Source organism: Nicotiana tabacum, chromosome 22 (assembly GCF_000715075.1).
Source record: "Nicotiana tabacum cultivar K326 chromosome 22, ASM71507v2, whole genome shotgun sequence".
NCBI classification, from domain to species: Eukaryota; Viridiplantae; Streptophyta; class Magnoliopsida; order Solanales; family Solanaceae; genus Nicotiana; species Nicotiana tabacum.
In genome coordinates, this window is record NC_134101.1 from 94,484,535 (window position 1) to 94,490,639 (window position 6,105).

Genomic DNA, 6,105 nt, shown 5'->3' on the forward strand with positions numbered 1-6,105 from the left:
TTTCCGGTTGACTTTTCCAACTTGAACCTTCTCAAAAGAGACTAAGTGTCTCATTTTTTACCAAATCCACTCCGAACGCAACCTACTCAACTCGATCATATAAAACCCGGATAACGAAGCATAATAAAGCAGAAATGGGGGAAATGAAGCGGTAGCTCATGAGACAACTGGCCGGGTCGTCATATCCTCCCCAACTTAAGCAAACGTTCGTCCTCGAACAAGTCAAGAAACATACCTGAAGCCTCAAACAGGTGAGGATATCTGCTCCACATCTCCCGCTCGGTCTCCCAAGTAGCCTCCTCCACGGGCCGATCTCTCCACTGCACTTTCACTGAACCTATATCCTTTGACCTCAACTACCGAACCTGACGACCCAAAATAGCTACCGGCTCCACATCATAGGTCAAATCATCCTCCAACTGAACCGTGGTGAAGTCCAAAATATGAGACGGATCTCCAATATACTTCCGGAGCATAGAAACATGAAATATCGGATGCACGCTAGACAAACTGGGTGGCAAAGCAAGCTCATAAGCCACCTTCCAATCCTCCAAAGCACCTCAAAAGGCCCAATGAACTGCGGACTCAACTTCCCTTTCTTCCCAAATCTCATAACACCCTTCATGGGCGAAACCTTTAGCAAGACCTTCTCACTAACCATCTAGGACACATCTCGAACCTTCCGGTCCGCATAACTCTTCTGACGCAACTGCGCTGTACGAAGTCTCTCCTGAATCTCCTTCGCCTTCTCTAAGGCATCATGAACCAAATCTGTCCCCATTAGCTTAGCCTCGCTGGGTTAGAACCAACCAACTGGAGATCTATACCGCCTCCCATACAAAGCCTCATACAGAGCCATCTGAATACTCGACTGGTAGCTGTTGTTGTAAGCAAACTCTGCAAGCGGCAGAAACTCGTCCCATGAACCTCCGAAATCAATAACACAAGCACGCAACATGTCCTCCAATATCTGAATAGTACGCTCGGACTGCTCGTCCGTCTGAGGATGAAATGCTGTGCTCAGCTCCACCTGAGTACCCAACTCTCTCTGCACGACTCTCCAAAACTGCGAAGTAAACTGAGTGCCTCTATCTGAGATGATGGAAACCGGAACACCATGCAACCGAACAATCTCTCGGATTATATCCCTGCCAACCGCTCTGAAGAATAGGTAGTACACACAGGAATGAAGTGTGCGGACTTGGTCAGCCGATCCACAATCACCCAAATAGCATCAAACTTCTTCAAAGTCCGTGGGAGTCCAACAACAAAGTCCATAGTAATCCTCTCCCACTTCTACTCGGGAATAACCATCTGCTGAAGCAAGCCACCCGATCTCTGATGCTCATATTTCACCTGCTGACGATTAAGACACCGAGCTACAAATCCCACAATATATTTCTTCATTCTTCTCCACCAATAGTGCTGCCTCAAATCCTGGTACATTTTTGCGGCACCCGGATGAATAGAATACCGCAAGCTATGGGCCTCCTCCAGAATCAACTCCCGAAGCTCATCCACATTGGGCACACAAATCTGGCCCTGCATCCTCAACACCCCATCATCACCAATGGTCACATCTCTAGCATCATCATGCTGAACTCTGTCCTTAAGGACAAGCAAATGTGGGTCATCATACTGGCGCTCTCTGATGCGATCAAATAAGGAAGACCAAGAAACCACGCAAGCCAACACCCGACTAGGCTCTGAAATATCTAATCTCACAAACCGATTGGCCAAGGCCTGAACATCAACTGTAAGAGGTCTCTCCCCAACTGGAATGTATGCCAAACTCCCCATACTCACTGCCTTTCGGCTCAAAGCATCGGCCACCATGTTGGCCTTCACCGGATGGTACAATATAATGATATCATAATCCTTAAGCAACTCCAACCATCTGCGCTACCTCAAATTAAGATCCTTTTGCTTAAACAAATGTTGAACACTACGATGATCGGTGAATACCTCACAAGATACTCCATACAAGTAATGCCTCTAAATCTTCAATGCATGAACTATGACAGCCAACTCCAAATCATGAACGGGGTAGTTCTTCTCATGGGGCTTCAACTGACAGGAAGCATAAGCAATAACCCTACCCTCTACATCAATACACAGCCAATCCCAACTCTCGAACCATCACAATACACAGTATATGAACCTGAAGCTGATGGCAAAACCAATACTAGAGTTGTGGTTAAAACTGTCTTGAGCTTCTGAAACCTCTCTTCACACTCGTCCGACCATACAAATAAAACACCCTTCTGAGTCAACTTGGTCAAGGGCGATGCGATAGATGAAAATCCCTGAACAAACCGGCGATAATAGCCTGCCAACCCAAGAAAGCTACGAATCTCTATGGCTGAGGATGGTCTGGGCTAACTCTAAACCGCCTCTATCTTCTTTGGATCAACCCGAATACCCTCGCTGGACACCACATGTCCCAAGAAAGCCACTAAACTAAGCCAAAATTCACACTTGAAGAACTTTGCATAAAGCTTCTCCTCCCTTAGTCTCTGCAGTACAACCCTCAAATGCTCCGCGTGCTCCTTCTGACTATGAGAGTACACTAGAATATCATCAATGAATACTATAACGAATGAATCCAGATAAGGCTGAAATACACTGTTCATCAAATGCATGAACATTGCTGGGGCATTGGTCAACCCGAAAAACATGACAAGAAACTCATAATGACCATATCTGGTCCTGAAAGCAGTCTTAAGAATATCTGAATCCCTGATCTTCAACTGGTGATAGCCCGAATAGAGATTAATCTTGGAGAACACTCTCGCTCCCTGAAGCTGGTCAAATAGATCATCAATGCGTGACAAGGGATACTTGTTCTTAATTGTTACCTTCTTCAATTGCCTATAATCAATGCACATTCTCATGGTGCCATCCTTCGTTTTCACAAACAGGACTGGCGCACCCCAAGGTGACACACTAGGCCGAATGAACCCCTTATTTAGGAGTTCCTAAAGCTGCTCCTTCAATTCTTTTAACTCCGTTGGTGCCATACGATATGGCGGAATAGAAATAGGCTGAGTGCCCAGCACCAAGTCAATATCAAAATCAATATCCCTGTCCGGTGGCATGCCCGACAGGTCTGCAGGAAACACACCGGGAAAATCCCTCACAACTGGAACAGAATCAATGCTAGGAGTCTCAGCTCCCACATCCCTCACAAATGCTAAATATGAAAGGCAACCCTTCCCAATCATACGCTGGGCCTTCAAGAAAGATATCACTCTACTAGGAACATAATCAGTCACACCACGCCACTCGATCCGCGGTACACCCGGCATAGCCAAAGTGACTATTTTAGCATGACAATCTAGAATATCACAACACGGAGATAGCCAATCCATGCCCAAAATGACATCAAAATCCACCATGCTCAATAGCAATAGATCTACTCGGGTCTCTAGACCCCCAATAGTCACCACACATGACTGGTACACACGGTCTACAATAATAGTATCACCCACCGGGGTTGATACATGAACAGGTAAAGCAAGAAACTCACGGGACGTACCCAAATAACGAGCAAAGTATGATGACACATAGGATAAGGTGGAACCGGGATCAAATAATACAGAGGCATCTCTGTGGCAGACTGAAACAATACCTGTAATGACAGCATCTGAAGCAATAACATCTGTCCTGCCTGGAATAGCATAAAGACGAGCCTGGCTACCGCCTGATCGACCTCCCCCTTTGGGGCGACCCCTGGCTGCCTAACCCCCACCCCTAGCTGGCTGGGCGGGTGATGAAGTAACTGGAGCAGAAGTCGAAGGCTGACCCCTCTGTTGAAGTTGACCATCACGAAGTCGAGGGCACTGCCTCCTCATATGTCCAAACTCTCTGCACTCATAACAACTGCCCAGTGTTGGAGATGGGGACTGAAGGGAACTCCTGGCACCAGAATGACCAGTAGAAGGACCTGGCATGGAAGAACCCTAGACTGATGGAGCACGTGACGAGCTCTGGGCTGGTAGGGCACTGAGTGATGACTAGACCCGCTGAGATCCATGATGACCATGACCCGAAGATGCCCCGCGATACTCTGGATGGACCAACTGAGCAGTCCTGAAAGAACGACCTCTACCATGCTGGAACTGGCCCCTCGAAGGAGCACCACTATAACTGCCCGATCCTCGAGGCCTCTTGGCCTCCCTCTCCTCTCGATCCTGACGGCGAACCGTCTCAATCTCGCGAGCGATATCAACCACCTCCTCGAACGTAGCACCCAACACCCTCTCTCGGGTCATAAGAATACGGAGATGATAGTTAAGGCCATCAACAAATCTCCTGATCCTCTCACGATCTGTCAAAACCATCCAAACGGCATGACGAGCCAACTCAGAAAACCTCGACTCATATTGTGACACAGTCATATCCCCTTGTCTCAACCACTCAAACTGTCTACGCAACTCCTCTCTGCGAGACTACGATACATACTTCTCCAAGAAGAGAGTGGAGAACTGCTACCAAGTGAGGGGCGCTGCTCCCACAGGCCTACGCCTCTCATACGCCTCCCACCAAGTGAAGGCAGCCCTAGTAAACTGAAAGGTGGTAAATGCCACACCACTAGACTCAAGAATCCCTACTGTACAGAGCATCCGCTAACACTTATCTAGAAAACCCTGGGCATCCTCACCCTCATCACCACTGAATGACGGAGGCTGGAGTCTACCAAACCTCTCAAGACGACGCTGCTCATCATCCGGCATAATCGGCACAATAAACTCCTAAGCTGGTGCAACCGGCTGGGTTGGAGGTTCCCCCGGTGCCTGTAGTCCTAGCACTACCTGCTCAGGTTTGCGAGTAGTGGGGGTCTGATTGCCTCCCCCGGCCTGTGAAGTAGCTGCTGCTGCTGTGGTGGCTGAAACTGCCTGAGCCAAGCCAGTGCAAACTGTCAAGATCTGTGCCAAGGCTTCCTATAGACCCGAGATCACGATGGGCACAACTGGTGCCTGAACTGGTGCTGCTGGAGCCTGATCCGGAGCTGCGGCAGCTGGTGGATCAACAGGTGCTGCCCTCGCTGCTCTACCTCTACCACGACCACGACCACGTCCATGGCCTCTGGTGGCCTTAGTGGGTGGCACTGGTGGTCTTCCACCTCGTCCGGTAGCTCGCGTCCTCACCATATGTGAGAGAATAGAATAAAGAGAAGTTTAGTACTAGGATCAACAAGTTCGCACGACAAGAATTTCAAGAATATGAAGTTTTTCCTAAAAAGGTTCTGTAGCCTCTCGAGGATAAATACAGGCGTCTCCGTACCGATCCGCGAGACTATACTAAACCCGCTCATGACTCGTGAGACCTATGTAACCTAGGCTCTGATACCAACTTGTCACGATCCTAACCCCGAACCCGGTCGTGATGGCACCTCTCGTGAAGACAAGGCCAGCCAGACCAAAACAGAACACCTCATTTAAACAGTTAAATACCATATATAGTTCTAAAACATGATATAATAACCATAATTTGCAGAAGTAATGATATCAATAGTAGAAACCATCCCGACACAACCCAAACTGAGGTGTCACAAGTCATGAACAACTAATAAATCCGTATAAAATCCGATACATAAGTTCAAGGACATGAAAATAGTAAGATAAGGGAGGCACGGGGGCTACAGACGCCAACAACTACCTCGTAGTCTCCGAAAACACTACCTGGACTGGGAGGATCAGCACTCAGGAGCGGACTCTGCGATGCCTGAATCTGCACACATGGTGCAGGGAGAAATGTGAGTACTCCGACTCAGTGAGTAATAATCATAAATAATGGCTGAAAGCAAGAAAACACATAAAGGCACAAAGCAATTCTATATCAAGTAGTAAAAAAATTACTTAAAGCAGTAAATCAGTGAAGAAGTCAAGTGAAATCTCTTTAAATCAGGTAAAATGGGTAATTTAGCAGGTAAATAATAAGCAGAAATCCACCCCTCGGCATAGTGTCAATCACTCAGAACAGTATCAGCTCCTCGGCTCACTCTCATCACTTAGTGCTCATTCTCAGCTCTCGACCCATATATCTCTCATAATACAGAAATCAGAATAACCACTACGGCGTGCAGCCCGATCCATACATTGC